Source organism: Ornithodoros turicata, chromosome 1 (assembly GCF_037126465.1).
Source record: "Ornithodoros turicata isolate Travis chromosome 1, ASM3712646v1, whole genome shotgun sequence".
NCBI lineage: Eukaryota > Metazoa > Arthropoda > Arachnida > Ixodida > Argasidae > Ornithodoros > Ornithodoros turicata.
In genome coordinates this window covers 145534536-145551120 of record NC_088201.1, presented here as the reverse complement: position 1 = coordinate 145551120, position 16585 = coordinate 145534536, and the positions used below count along the sequence as shown (strand labels likewise).

Here is a 16585-nt window from a genome sequence, read left to right as displayed (position 1 = left end):
TAAAGGGACCGAAAAGTGAAAAATAACCCCCATATTTTTGCCCACTGTCGTGCACAACATCGTTGTTTGATAAGACACAGAAAGCATTACTTCTAAATTCGGCATATTTTTTACGTAGAAATATTTTGAAGATTGCCGGAACGTGGACGGTGCTGCCAGCGAACGGCGAAAAAGAGCAACTTGGGTTTCAGGTCCAGGGCTCCCAGTGATTGGTCAACCCTTACCACGTGAGAGTTAATTTTGTAGAGAACAAAGTTGACGCACATTATCTTACAGCTAAACGCCATTTTAAAAATGACGCTCACTGCCGTAGCTTTTACGTTCCTAAAGCATTCAGCTACTTCGCAGCTACGAGCTACGATCCGCCGCGCCATCTACAAGGCCATCTGTGTTATTGCGTTTATTGTTTACGTCGTGGGTGGTCATGTTGGTCGCACGAAGCAGAAGTATAAGTGAATGACATGTTCGTGGCTGTTGTGTCAACTATTCGAGAGACCTACATATGTCTAGTGTAGTTTTGCTGGGGGATGCAAAAATCATGTTCGTGCACCATCGGCGGCGGGCGTTTTCTACAACAAGATTCAACAGGAGAGTGCACGAAAACGAATGTGGTTCGAAACACTCGGTTATTAGACGTAGCATTCGTGTCGTGTGTGCTGAGCTCATTTCGCTGCCGATGACTACGAATATGCCGTAGAAGGCGAACTGCGAAGGCGTAACGAAGCACACTGATGCTCAGTACCCAGTGATTTTGGTTCACCGAGGTGACGAGTTCAACACAACGCCTTAGGTACGTACAGTCGTCACACATGTATAAATTATAATATAGCGATGACGTATTCCATTTAACTTATGTTGTCCTACTTGTTCCGTACTCAACATTGTCAACATCAACAAATTTAATTATAGGGGCCTTCCAGTCTTGAAGTGGCGCAAGACTGCTTCGTGTGTTTGTGATCCAGGCACTCAAGTTGACATGACAGAAATAGCTGAAAGCAGGTATGCAAAGTCCACAGATGGAAGCACTAGATTTGTTACGTGTTGCAGACTTTGTGACATTTTTTGGAGTATTTGGACAGGTGCAGAACATTAGCATGACGTCAACAATAGGAGAAGAAACCGATGAGTACTACTGGCTTGTTTGAAGGGTACAAGAATACTTCCTGTTGAGGTGTAGTTATGACTTTATGACTAACGAACGCTAATTAATTTTCTAGAGATGCATCCTCTACACTTGAATGCCCAATGAAACAGCGAACGTTCACTGTCTTTGAAGCCCCACTACTGGAATTGTTCAATGTGTGTCAGAGCTGTAGTGAGCCATGCAAGGTTACCACATCATATTGGTCTTAAATTTGCAGAGTTCCCTAATCTCGGACGCAAGTGTCATTTCTCTTTATTGCTCTTCCGATCCTACATTCTCAGAGATTAGTGTGGTTCACCATACACTGCATGGGCACTGCCTTTCTCTACTCATGCTTTCGGTTCCTTGTTCTGTTGAATAAATCTTCACTTGAGTTTGCAGTCATCACGCTGTCTACTGTGTTTGCCCCTCATCTATATTGATGTGCTATAACGGTATAGCACATGCCAACAACCTACCAACTACCACCAAACAACCTTGCCTAGTCCTACTTTTGGATGGAAACTACACGATGTGGTAACATCCACATATCTAAAGTTTTAGTCGACGGATATTTGCTGTTTTTGTACAACCTTCATTGTACATTTCTTTTGTCTCACTTAGCATGCCTGAAGAAATGTTCTCATCTTCATCAAGACGACAGGTCATTGTTTGATCTGCAGCATTATTGTTCCTGTAATCTTTTCACCAACAGAGAATGCAAAAGTGAACAAATGGTAAAATATAACTAGCTTGTTAAATTCAAAAGCAAAAGACAAAACTGTTTATACGTCTCGTTTATTTTGTTGCAGGTTTTACAACTCTATCAAGTACGTCAGAACATCAGAGGGCAGGAAGTCCTACTCTGTTTCCTAAATCCCTGGACAATAAAAAAGAAAGATATAGTTTGAGTTGTGACAAAACGTTGCTTCTGCTCTTATATTATATTTCAATTAAATGTTACGATGCATTTGTAGTGTACACTGAACCAAGTTTCAATTTGCAGGGCTGTCAAAAGTACTTTACAAAAGTACATCTCAATTACAGTAACAGAGAACTTATGCAATAAATTATTTAGCCATTTTGGAGTACTATGCACACCAATGGTGCATGGTTAACTCTGAACCCAGATCAAGGGTTAAATAATTGAAGTCACCCCTCAAGTCCTTGTTTACAAATGTTAGTTGGTGATGTGATAATGAATCAGTTACAAGTACTCCGTTTAGCAAAACAGAGTTAATTAGGTGTTAAATCCCAATCTTGGTTCAAATATTAAGTGACATTTGGAAACGTGGTCACTAAGAAGTATACTAAAAGGTTATGAACACAGTTCAGCTGAATGACACTGATGAAAATTATCTTACTTACTCCTCACATGTACAATTGAGACGTGAGTATAACCTACAAATACGTCTATGCAAACAGGTTACTTAACCCCCCACGAAAAAACTAGTAATATTAATATGCTGTGACAGCAAAGAAAAGGCAATGAGAAAAACTTGCAGCAAGCACGAAATGAAAATATGCTGACATCAACATTTCTACAAGTCTGCGCACTGATGGGAAAGTATCCCTAATTACATGCATGACGCAGATGGAGATCCAGTGGAGTACTTTCCATTGTATTTTGTCGGAGCTACCCATAGCCTTCTTGTGAATGGAAGACAGGTAGTAGAACGGAATTTCCTGCACAAATAAGGGTTTTCCGTCCCGTTCGCCGTTCAAGTACCGCGTAAAGACCACACGGCGCTGCCGTGTATGTTGCCATGCTCTTCGGTTTCTCGGGTGTATGTAAAAGACCCTTGCAGTACTTCGGTGTCAAGGCACAGTATTTCGAAATATTCGTTAGTTCTGATGCAATTGTCTGCTTGCCTTCCACACGCATTCTCTACCTTTCGGCAGCAAAAACCGTAGTATCCGTCGGTTTGCATTTCACACATGAACACCTGCACGACGAAAAAACAGCGCTTGTTTCGGCTTACACAGGTGCTTCTCCCTGATACATGGAAATTTCACAAAGCAGTCCATGTTCACAGCACGGTGAGCTACTGCTGAGGACGAATGTGACTCCGACTAATCTCTGGACGAGGAATCTTCTGCTGCGAAGAACACACTTTCCACCACGCTAACGCACGAACAACAGTTCTGTGTGAGCGACAGTTCTCGAATGCGGAATTCCAGCGCGCTCATGTTCAAGAGGCTCGACATTCTCGACGTAGAAAGTGGTCACAAATGCCCACTGCCATTTTCGTTTTCGCCGGATTAGCGCCCGGAAGTGCATGTATTACATGCGTCCTCGACAGATGGCGCGGGGTCATGCAATTGTTGACAGACTGCTCGGTTTCCTACTAGATCCCTGGACATGCAATTATGGAAAATTCGATTACAGAAAAACTACAGCGATTTCAGCGGAGCTCTCTGACATTTGAACTTTTGAAGGTCCAAGCTTTCCGCTGAACATAAAGTTTCGATAGGTTTATATTCACTTTTCGGTCCCTTTAACTTTTTCTTTTATAGGTCTCATGAAAGAGCACGTTGAAAAGGAGTGCTAGAGAGACTACTTTCCTCCACAGAGGTTACATCTGTTTACGGAATGTTTCACGTTACGATGGTAATTTAGTCGTGGCAAGATACCGTGGGCGAATCGCCATGCAAACGTTTTCCTATTTCCGTCCAGGAATGCAGCGTTTATGTTAAGCCAGTTAGGACTTCTTCCAAATATCGGTTCTCTAACCTGGAAGTCCTTTTTCGCTTCGAGAAGCTTTAATATTTCCTTTGACGTCAGATTTCTAACGTCCTCTTGTTTACTTATCTTCAGCTGCTTCCCTAAGAACACACTGTCGTTCCTGGGATATCCCAAGATTATCACACCAGGAGAAGCAGGACGTCCGCGGGAGGGCGAAATCGGTCCTCAGGGTATCTCTGATTTGTTAAAATGGGACTCTCAGATGTCCTTACGATATCCTTTTGGTTGTTCCTAGGAGGTCATCAAGGACCAATGTAGGAGAGAGTGTGATGACACAGCAGGGACATAATCTAGCATCGCTTTATTTTACCTCATTCCTTTTCATCAGAAACCACACTGTCATGACAACTTCCCAGGGAGCACATTGTGGGCTAGTAAACGTCTAAATGACGTCTAAAAAAAGAGATAAGGAATGTCTATAGAATGTCTAGGCAATTAGACCAAATGTCTAGTATCCGTCCACTAGACGTCAAATAACACGTCTAACGTTACGCCACCTAGCCATCTAGCCCTAGACATCCGATGTCTATGTACCTAGCCGTGATTTAGACATTCTTTTGACCTGGATGTCTGGAACAGGGTCAGACACTTAACCATGTATTAGACATGAAGTCTACAGCTAGACCAATTTTATCCCTCCATTCAGGCGACAGGTCTAGGGTTATACATTTCCTGTACCTTACTTTAGCCACCTTTAGACCTATTTTAGACCATGACTAGTCCTGCTACCGTCTTGGCATGCATTCATGCAGAAATGTGATATAATTGATAGCAACACGGATCTCAGCATAAACATTTATTTGCAGTAAACCACACACGAAGTCTACGGTACAAAACTCTGTCTAAAACTGGATTGACTTTGCCGCCAAACAGGCGTCTTGTGTTTTGACTGAGGAGTGTTGAACTGGCAGCAGGGTGTTGATGGCCACCTCATTCCTTTCTTCCAATGAGTGATTGTTGGTGCTGCAGCACTGCCTCCAATGACTCACTGTGGCTAGAAAATAGAACAAAACATGTCAGAAAGCATCATGTAGCCTGCTAGTTCTAACTAGTTTGTTTAGTGGCTATGCACACTCTTTCACGGGATGCTTGTCTGGCCACATAAGAGTAAAAGCTGTATCAACACTGATCTGAGAGACACAAAGAAAAGAAGCTGCACGTACAAAAATCACAGAACTGTTACAGCTACACAACACAAATTGCAGCAACAGCTGAAAATCTGTTTGCGCGTCACTACCTGATGTGGACGCTAGAGCCCTGCACCATCTGCGGATGGAAGCGGATATCCGTAAGATACTTGCGGATTCGGACAAGAATTTATCACTTTCTGCAGTGTGCGGATCGGATGGCTCGAGGTCAGATGCGGATATACCGCATGCTGTAATTTTTCTACTAGCAATTTATTTGTATTGCGCACCGACAGCGAGCGCATGCCTGGGTTCACCTTTGACCATGCACGGCCAAGACAGGAGAGAAGGCATTTTGGCGTGAGTCCTTCCATGAGAGCATGGAGGCATCCGAAATTATACCAACATTCTTCCGGCTGTGTTTACGCGTCCTTCGAAACTTGCGGATCTAAACGGTTGCGTATGCAACGGTGCGGATCGGATAATGTGCACGCAGATGCTAAAAATCTTATCTGCGCAGGGCTCTAGCGGACGCTGCCAGGATCTCAGGGAAATGAGGATGTAACAGCTGTCGCTGTTAAAGTACATCAATGTGACAGGCGTTTTCTCGTGACACACAACCTTACCTGGTCGAGCAGGCGACTGCTAAGCACTCCATGATTGGCGCAGCACTTCCATCACTGCATTACGCTAAAACAACATCTGTGCTGCTCTCATAACTTTGGTGCAAAAATTCTGTACAGGATAAAAATAAACACTGTGTATATTATAAAAGACAATACAAAGCAAAACCTGTATCACCACGTCAAACATTATAAGTACGTACAAGTAGTATACAAGTTTATTCACATGACGTCATCCGCAGGAGACCGCCACTGTCGCTAGCAGGCAGATTTGCTGCCATCGGCCTTGGTAGATCTCGGCCCTATTGTAGATTTCAGTCAAGCTGTTACCCATATTATACTCACCGCATATCTGGTGTTTAAAACTTGTTGCTCTGTGATTTGTAGAATATCCAAGCAATTTCCATATTTTTTGGTGTTAATAGTCACCTAAAAAGCATAATGCAGAGAACAAATGCAAGGACTAAACATTGAGGGACCTATAGTATGGCGCTGAGGTGACTTCAGTGAATAAACCTTTTAGGAACTCAAATCTTGCACTACTACCAGATAGCTGTTTGGGTGAAGTAAGACGGAATGACATAGTCACGCTGTTCTCCATACAATACCAAGGATGTCTCAAAACGACAAAGCACAAAAATACTAGTTTTGTACCGTTTGATGAATATTTTGTCTGCTGCTCACACATGTTGTGCGGTTCTTTAGCAAGCTTCTGGCAGTCGTTTCTTCTACATCGCACTTCCCTGCTGACTTTCACAGCATCTGAAAAAAAGTTCGAAACCATGTGAATGGAAAGCAGTTAGAGCCTTCCACCAACTGTATTTGCAAAAAATTTAAAGAGGCTCCCTCCAGAGTAAGATTCGGGGGCACATCGAACATCAGGAACATTGGAGGACAACACAGTCACACGTCAGAGACAACTGCTTCCCCTCACCTCACAGGGAACTGTTAAGCTTATGTGCAAATAGCTGTTTCGTAGGGTAGGTTACCACTATTTTCATATCCACCGATGCAAGATAGTCCAAGCACCTATAAAGAGAAAAATTCAGTTGCTATGAAACCATGATATGCAAACAAAAGTACTTGCGCAAAATTTTCAGTGTGTAGTTTCACTACCATCGAAAAATGCAACAACCGAAGTCGGGTTGACATGACAATGAACTAACCAGCATTTATGTTCCGGCATGTCCGCCCTGCAAACCGTAACTGTCGACTTTCGTTTACTCAAGACTTCAACAGTCATCGAAAACTCGTGAATCTCGATGATTAATTAGTGATACCGTATTTGTTTTAGCACCAAGACGAACCGAGGCACTTAATGAAACGTTGTACTGCCGAACATACAACGTTAATCACTACTTTGAATGCAAGTGCAGTCAGGTCAACCCACACTTCCAATATGCTTCAATCGGTGATACGAAGCCGAAATAGAGGAAACGATATTCCGATATTATGCCACGCATATCTACTACATGCGATTTGGTGTACAGAAACAGGCACATACTTTAATGAAGAGTGAACTCACCCCTTAAACTTGAAAGCCAGAGAACAAAGAAACGTTGTCCACCACAGTACTCTGCGAGCTCTGCTGCGCTCAACAGCTTTTATCACTGGACAGCACGGCGTACGTTCTCGCAATGCTCAAAAATTGCAAGACAAAACGCGCGGGAGATTAGAACTTCGAAAGATTTTCGTATAACAACCAGTGGAATGCAGCCGCGAAGACCCCAACTGCTACCCGTTGCGCGTCCGGAAAGTTTGAAGTTTCAACCGTTGAAACTGAACTGGTTCGAACTGGTTGGATGGATGGATGATGGATGGTGATTGGGTAGACGGGCAGACGTCATTGCCATTGCTTTAGCTCGTGCTTTTTGAGTACTTATTTTTTGTAATACTTTAATTTCCGTGGCCGTTCATTATAATTGGGTGGTGGAGGTTAAATGTTAAATAACACATATGCCAATCCAGCGGAAGTGACACCAACATCATCATCATCATGCCATCGTTGTTGCAGCGATGAGTGTCGTATTTTGTGATGTGTGTGTTGAAAATCGCTGTTCTTTTTGCAAACATTTTATCAGTGCCTTCCCAGGGAACACATGGTAGTCAACTAGACGTCCAGACCTGTTCTAGCCCTAGACTTTAGGGATAGTGCCCAAACTAGACGTTGACTAGACGTCTAAAAGTCTTACCATTATTTAGACGTCTAAAATTAGTGATTTACTAGACATCTTGTAGACATTTAGTAATTGACGTCTAATTGTAGACGTCTTGTAGCTGGCCTTGTATGTACCACATATTAGAAATCATCAAGATTTTTGTTTTATTAGCTTTTTAAGAGGTGTGAACACATTCACACATCAAATACAGTCACTATATTATAAGAGGTGGTTCTAAGCTTAGCTTTCAGGCTTACAAAACTGAAGTTCAATTGTTACAAAACATATGCAGGAAACTGAATTACTTGATGGCAGAGTTAACATAATTGTGGTGTTCAAGTTGTCCGTGAACCGGCCCTGGTGAGTGAGTCTGTTCGCCTTCTGATCCCGAGATCGCTGGTTCGAACCCGGCCAAAAACAGCAGCAACTTAGTGCCAGGATACAGGTTGCTTAGACATGCCATCTTCCACAAGGGACATTAAATACGGTGTGTTGTGTGGTGAGCTTTCATTGCACATTTAAGGACACTCAGGTGGGCAATCCACAGACCGACTGCTGTGGTGCCGCTCATGATCTCAGTTGTCTCGCAATGTAAACCCCAATTGTTATTAAGTCTTCCATGCTGCTATTTGTCCACAAGAGTCGTCACAAGAAATCTAAAAAATGTAGCCAAATGCAGAAAGAGAACTGGAATTAGGAGGGCCATCCAAAAATAAGTTTCCCGATATTTGTTATTCAAAGAAAACACCACTAGGACAAACTGAATGGTGTAGTAGTTGGGTGTGACATCCCGGCACTGCAGATGTTGGTTAATGGAGTGCCGTTCACCTAATGTGTCAGGCATTCAAGCATGGATGTAATATTTCCGAGTACGTCTGACTATCCTAGTACGGAAGAGTTATCCTATTTTTCGTTAAAGAATAAAAGAGTGAAAGAGTACTTTAGAGAATATCCACTGACAGTTAACACCTGTTTATACAAAACACTTTACAGGCATTGAAATGGTGTGTCCTCTATACAGGGTCGTGAAAATCTGCACAATGAACAGTACAGTGGGAGATCAGCTATAACACCACGAAACGACGTTTCTTTTCTGAAATTCCGAGAATTGTTAACGGAGACTGGCGGGTCACTGGTACTGCACTCTGATACTAATGAGAACAAATTTCCTTCAGCATGGTCAACGAAAGCTATGCGAGATGGGGGCCACATTTGCTCGGTAACGTTTGTAAACAGCAACGAATGAATGCAGCTTGCATTTTCCTTCAATGGTATCAAGACAATTTTACTTAATGAAACCTGGATGCAATGACAATTTTTATTAATGAAACCTGGATGCATTATGCAAGTGCTGAGACAAAATACCATAGGAAGTCATGGTGGGTGCCCGGTGAAAGCATTCTGAAGGAGGTCAAACTCGCATTTTCGTCTGGAAAGGCTATGCCGACAATGTTTTAGGACTATCATTGTGTGCAACTTGTAGATTATCTCACATGCACAATGACAGTAAATGCAGATGTACTGCGAGATCCTGGGAAAGCGTCAAACTACGATGAAACCAAAACGCACAGGACTTGGAAGGGTGTAGTACAACCATGTCAACGCTGTCTGCACCTGTCTTGAAAGACTCGGGATTTGTTCCAGAAATTCATCTGGAAATTTGCCAAAGAGAGAAAAAGTACACAAGCGAGCTGGTACAACGTTGAAATAGGAAGCATCACCTTGAGCATGAGGAGAATGAAGTATACAGGAGACACACAAACGTGAGTTTCCTTTTCGTGGGCTTCCTGTATACTTCGTTCTCCTCGTGCTCAAGGTGATGATTCCTACTTCAATGAAAATTTGCCCAATCTGCTGTTCCATCTTCCTCTCAAAGCACCCCTCGGCAGTCACCAATTCGCAAGTGATCATGAAACACAAATTGATCAGGTGAAATGCAAAGTGAATGCCTCACTTTGTAAACAGGGCATAGCATGGCACAGACAACGTATTGAATACTTGGTATCACAGTATCAAAAATGTTCAGCTAAATAAGGTGACTGTGTTAGGGAGTAACGTTGAGCTCTAATCTGTACATAAATTTTTTCAATGTTGTGCTATAGGTTTATTATTTTGATCACAGCAGAGGAACTTTTGTTGGATGATCCTCATACATGAAGGAAATTCCTTATTCTCTTACTTTCCATCACACGTGTGTGGAGCAGCAAGTACAATCTGTTTGCAAATGATCATACTGAGGTAATAAAACTGGACTCTGCAACAACCTTCAGAAACTATGCAAGGAATGGACCACATTAACTTTGTCCAATTATATTATGACCAAATGGATAGTATGTAGTCTTTCATGTTATGTGAGTTGTATGCCCATATATTGTAACAAAAGATCAGTCAAATGAAGGCAGTCTGACTGAGGTACGTAGATAATTTAAATATTTGTGTTTTTGGCTCACTGACATGCATATACACTGACAGCATCCACAACTAGAAGACATTACCAGAATCTAAGTGCTGTGAAGTAATATTTTATTTTACTGAATATATATCTTTTTTTCTTAACGGAAGCCCGCATTTGTTCGGGGCAATGTTTTTTGAACTAGCGTTCCTGATGGCGTTACCGTTGCTGGTAAATGTAAATTTTGTAAGACGTAACTCCCCTGCACCAACGCCTTAGCACCAACTGCTACACCAACTTAAAGAAATCAGCAACTAAATTATTGAATCACTGAAACGTCAATAAAAAAGTCGACGACGCCGACGAATCGTGCAGCGCAGCACTATAAACCATAGCTCCACAAACACAGAAGCACTTTGCACGTACTGTGGGCAGCAGATAGCTGATGTTTGTTTACTGCACACAACATTTTCCCACAGGCTACACAGCTGCAGCAGTAAAATGGAATCTGACGTGACTCAGGGATTTCAGAACCCTTCAAAAAATCTTGGAACTGCCCATGGTATCTCTTTGAAACCACTGAACAAGCAATGCGCTACATATTAGGCACACCTGTAGCTCAGTAGCAAAGGCACTGATAAAATGTTTGCAAAAAGAACAGCGATTTTCAACACATACATCACAAAATACGACACTCGTCGCTGCAACAACGATGGCGATTGCATAATGATGATGATGTTGGTGTAACTTCCGCTGGATTGGCATATGTGTTATTAAACATTTAACCTCCACCACCCAATTATAATGAACGGCCACAGAAATTAAAGTATTACAAAAAATAAGTACTCAATAAGCACGAGCTAAAGCAATGGCAATGACGCCTGCCCGTCTACCCAATCACCATCCATCATCCATCCATCCAACCAGTTCGAACCAGTTCAGTTTCAACGGTTGAAACTTCAAACTTTCCGGACGCGCAACGGGTAGCAGTTGGGGTCTTCGCGGCTGCATTCCACTGGTTGTTATACGAAAATCTTTCGAAGTTCTAATCTCCCGCGCGTTTTGTCTTGCAATTTTTGAGCATAGCGAGAACGTACGCCGTGCTGTCCAGTGATAAGAGCTGTTGAGCGCAGCAGAGCTCCCAGAGTACTGTGGTGGACAACGTTTCTTTGTTCTCTGGCTTTCAAGTTTAAGGGGTGAGTTCACTCTTCATTAAAGTATGTGCCTGTTTCTGTGCACCAAATCGCATGTAGTAGAGATGCGTGGCATAATATTGGAATATCGTTTCCTTTATTTCGGCTTCGTATCACCGATTGAAGCATATTGGAAGTGTGGGTTGACCTGACTGCACTTGCATTCAAAGTAGTGATTAACGTTGTATGTTCGGCAGTACAACGTTTCATTAAGTGCCTTGGTTCGTCTTTGTGCTAAAACAAATACGGTATCACTAATTAACCATCGAGATTAACGAGTTTTCGATGACTGTTGAAGTCTTGAGTAAACGAAAGTCGACAGTTACGGTTTGCAGGGCGGACATGCCGGAACATAAATGCTGGTTAGTTCATTGTCATGTCAGCCCGACTTCGGTTGTTGCATTTTTCGCTGGTAGTGAAACTACACACCGAGAATTTTGCGCAAGTACTTTTGTTTGCATATCATGGTTTCATAGCAACTGGGTTTTTCTTTTTATAGGTGCTTGGACTATCTTGCATCGGTGGATATGAAAATAGTGGTAACCTACCCTACGAAACAGCTGTTTGCACATAAGCTTAACAGTTCCCTGTGAGGTGAGGGGAAGCAGTTGTCACTGACGTGTGACTGTGTTGTCCTCCAATGTTCCTGATGTTCGATGTGCCCCCTAATCTTACTCTGGAAGGTGCCTCTTTAAATTTTTTGACAACAAAGTATTGCAAATATAGTTGGTGGAAGACTCTAACTGCTTTCCATTTACATGGTTGTCTTGTGGTTAACGAAATCGAACTTTTTTTCAGATGCTGTGAAAGTCAGCAGGGAAGTGCGATGTAGAAGAAACGACTGCCAGAAGCTTGCTAAGGAACCGCACAACCTGTGTGGGCAGCAGACAAAATATTCATCAAACGGTACAAAACTAGTATTTTTGTGCTTTGTCGTTTTGAGACATCCTTGGTATTGTATGGAGAACAGCGTGACTATGTCATTCCGTCTTACTTCACCCAAACAGCTATCTGGTAGTAGTGCAAGATTTGAGTTCCTAAAAGGTTTATTCACTGAAGTCACCTCAGCGCCATACTATAGGTCCCGCAATGTTTAGTCCTTGCATTTGTTTGCTGCATTATGCTTTTTAGGTGACTATTAACACCAAAAATATGGAAATTGCTCAGACATTCTACAAATCACAGAGCAACAAGTTTTAAACACCAGATATACGGTGAGTATAATATGGGTAACAGCTTGACTGAAATCTACAATAGGGCCGATGGCAGCAAATCTGCCTGCTAGCGACAGTGGTGGTCTCCTGCGGATGACGTCATGTGAATAAACTTGTATACTACTTGTACGTACTTATAATATTTGACGTGGTGATACAGCCCTTGCTTTGTATTGTCTTTTATAATATACACAGTGTTTATTTTTATCCTGTACAGAAGCTTTGCACCAAAGTTATGAGAGCAGCACAGATGTTGTTTTAGCGTAATGGAGTGATGGAAGTGCTGCACCAATCATGGAGTGCTTAGCAGTCGCCTGCTCGACCAGGTAAGGTCGTGTGTCACGAGAAAACGCCTGTCACATTGATGTACTTCCACAGCGAAAGCTGTTACATCCTCATTTCCCTGAGATCCTGGCAGCGTCCGCTAGAGCCCTGTGCAGATAAGATTTTTAGCATCCGCGTACACGTTATTCGATCCGCACCATTGCATACACAACCGTTTAGATCCGCAAGTTTCGAAGGACGCGTAAACACAGCCGGAAGAATGTTGGTATAATTTCGGATGCCTCCATGCTCTCATGGAAGGACTTATGGCGACAAGCAAAGGTAAACCTTTCAACAAACGCGATATGGAGAGACTTCTGGAACGCTTCCTCACCGGTGCTCGTGTGGACGCCAAAATGCCTTCTCTCCCGTCTTGGCCGTGCATGGTCAAAGGTGAACCCGGACATGCGCTTGCTGTCGGTGCGCAATGCAAATAAATTGCTAGTAGAAAAATTATAGCATGCGGTATATCTGCATCCGACCTCGAGCCATCCGATCCGCACACCGCAGAAAGTGATAAATTCTCATCCGAATCCGCAAGTATCTTACGGATATCTGCTTCCATCCGCGGATGGTGCAGGGCTCTAGCGTCCACATCAGGTAGTGACGCGCAAACAGATTTTCAGCTGTTGCTGTAATTTGTGTTGTGTAGCTGTAACAGTTCTGTGATTTTTGTACGTGCAGCTTCTTTTCTTTGTGTCTCTCAGATCAGTGTTGATACAGCTTTTGCTCTTATGTGGCCAGACAAGCATCCCGTGAAAGAGTGTGCATAGCCACTAAACAAACTAGTTAGAACTAGCAGGCTACATAATGCTTTCTGACATGTTTTGTTCTATTTTCTAGCCACAGTGAGTCATTGGAGGCAGTGCTACAGCACCAACAATCACTCGTTGGAAGAAAGGAATGAGGTGGCCATCAACACCCTGCTGCCAGTTCAACACTCCTCAGTCAAAACACAAGACGCCTGCTTGGCGGCAAAGTCAATCCAGTTTTAGACAAGAGTTTTGTACCGTAGACTTCGTGTGTGGCTTACTGCGAATAAATGTTTATGCTGAGATCCGTGTTGCTATCAATTATATCATATTTCTGCATGAATGCATGCCAGGACGGTAGCAGGACTAGTCATGGTCTAAAGGTGGCTAAAGTAGGGTACAGGAAATGTATAACCCTAGACCTGTCGCCTGAATGGAGGGATAAAATTGGTCTAGCTGTAGACTTCATGTCTAATACATGGTTAAGTGTCTGACCCTGTTCCAGACATCCAGGTCAAAAGAGTGTCTAAATCATGGCTAGGTACATAGACATCGGATGTCTAGGGCTAGATGGCTAGGTGGCGTAACGTTAGACGTGTTATTTGACGTCTAGTGGAGGGATACTAGACATTTGGTCTAATTGCGTAGACATTCTATAGACATTCCTTATCTCTTTTTTTAGACGTCATTTAGACGTTTACTAGCCCACCATGTGCTCCCTGGGTTTGCTACTGAGCTACAGGTGTGCCTAATATGTAGCGCATTGCCTGTTCAGCGGTTTCAAAGAGATACCATGGGCAGTTTCAAGATTTTTTGAAGTGTCCTGAAATCCCTGAGTCACGTCAGATTCCATTTTACTGCTGCTGTGTATCTTGTGGGAAAATGTTATGTGCAGTAAACAAACATCTGCTATCTGCTGCCCACAGTACGTGCAAAGTGCTTCTGTGTTTGTGGAGCTATGGTTTATAGTGCTGCGCTGCACGATTCGTCGGAGTCGTCGACTTTTTTATTGACGTTTCAGTGATTCAATAATTTAGTTGCTGATTTCTTTAAGTTGGTGTAACGTAGTATTGTGCAGGGGAGTCACTAACGTACAAAATTTACATTTACCAGCAACGGTAACGCCATCAGGAACGCTAGTTCAAGAGACATTGCCCCGAACAAATGCGGGCTTTCGTTAAGAAAAAAAGATACACATTCAGAAAAATAAAATATTACTTCACAGCACTTAGATTCTGGTAATGTCTTCTAGTTGTGGATGCTGTCAGTGTATATGCATGTCAGTGAGCCAAAAACAGTCGGATCATCATATGTATGGACATTATTTAAATTATCTACGTACCTCAGTCAGACTGTCTTCATCTGACTGATCTTTTGTTACAATATATGGGCATACAACTCACATAGCATACATACTATCCATTTGGTCATAATATAATTGGACAAAGTTAATGTGGTCCATTCATGCATAGTTTCTGAAGGTTGTTGCAGAGTCCAGTTTTATTACCTCAGTATGATCATTTGCAAACAGATTGTACTTGCTGCTCCACACACGTGTGGTGATGGAAAGTAAGAAAATAAGGAATTTCCTTCATGTATGAGGATCATCCAACAAAAGTTCCTCTGCTGTGAACAAAATAATAAACCTATAGCACAATATTGAAAAAATTTATGTACAGATTAGAGCTCAACGTTACTCCCTAATATAGTCACCTTATTTAGCTGAACATTTTTGATACTGTGATACCAAGTATTAATACGTTGTCTGTGCCATGCTATGCCCTGTTTACAAAGTGAGGCATTCACTTTGCATTTCACCTGATCAATTTGTGTTTCATGATCACTTGCGAATTGGTGACTGCCGAGGGGTGCTTTGAGAGGAAGATGGAACAGCAGATTGGGCAAATTTTCATTGAAGTAGGAATCATCACCTTGAGCACGAGGAGAACGAAGTATACAGGAAGCTCACGAAAAGGAAATTCACGTTTGTGTGTCTCCTGTATACTTCATTCTCCTCATGCTCAAGGTGATGCTTCCTACTTCAACGTTGTACCAGCTCGCTTGTGTACTTTTTCTCTCTTTGGCAAATTTCCAGATGAATTTCTGGAACAAATCCCGAGTCTTTCAAGACGAGTGCAGACAGCGTTGACGTGGTTGTACTACACCCTTCCAAGTCCTGTGCGTTTTTCTTTCATTGTAGTTTGACGCTTTCCCAGGATCTCGCAGTACATCTTTGCATTTACTGTGGTTGTGCATGTGAGGTAATCTACAAGTTGCAGACAACGATAGTCCTAAAACACTGTCGGCATAGCCTTTCCAGACGAAAACGCGAGTTTGACCTCCTTCAGAATGCTTTCACCGGGCACCCATCATGGCTTCCTATGGTATTTTGTCTCAGCACTTGCATAATGCACCCACGTTTCATTAATAATAATTGTTCCAAGAAATTCATCTTGACCGTCTTGATACCATTGAAGGAAAATGCAAGCTGCATTCATTCGTTGCTCTTTACGAACGTTACCGAGCAAATGTGGCCCCCATCTCGCATAACTTTCGTTGACCAAGCTGAAGGAAATTTGTTCCCATTAGTATCAGAGTGCAGTACCAGTGACCCGCCAGTCTCCGTTAACAATTCTCGGAATTTCAGAAAAGAAACGTCGTTTCGTTGTGTTATAGCTGATCTCCCACTGTACTGTTCATTGTGCAGATTTTCACGACCCTATATAGAGGACACACCATTTCAATGCCTGTAAAGTGTTTTGTATAAACAGGTGTTAACTGTCAGTGGATATTCTCTAAAGCACTCTTTTTTTCTTCAACGAAAAATAGGATAACTCTTCCTTACTAGGATAGTCAGACGTACTTGGAAATATTACATCCATGCTTGAATGCCTGACACATAGGTGAACGGCACTCCATTAACCAACATCTG

At 42.5% G+C, this 16585-nt stretch overlaps 2 long non-coding RNA genes across 2 annotated transcripts; one reads left to right on the top strand and one right to left on the bottom strand.

Annotated features, from left to right (window-relative positions):
- Window positions 1–4583: 4583 nt before the first annotated feature.
- LOC135370555 (uncharacterized) lies at window positions 4584–7248 on the bottom strand. The gene is made up of 4 exons (XR_010415373.1): window positions 7145–7248; window positions 6554–6648; window positions 5623–6381; window positions 4584–4863 (listed from the first exon to the last, which is right to left on the bottom strand). It is a non-coding gene; the product is annotated as an uncharacterized LOC135370555 (long non-coding RNA).
- Window positions 7249–10739: 3491 nt separating this feature from the next.
- On the top strand, window positions 10740–13956 carry LOC135378664 (uncharacterized). Its single transcript, XR_010418516.1, has 5 exons — window positions 10740–11366; window positions 11863–11957; window positions 12162–12269; window positions 12795–12903; window positions 13745–13956. It is a non-coding gene; the product is annotated as an uncharacterized LOC135378664 (long non-coding RNA).
- Window positions 13957–16585: the final 2629 nt, after the last annotated feature.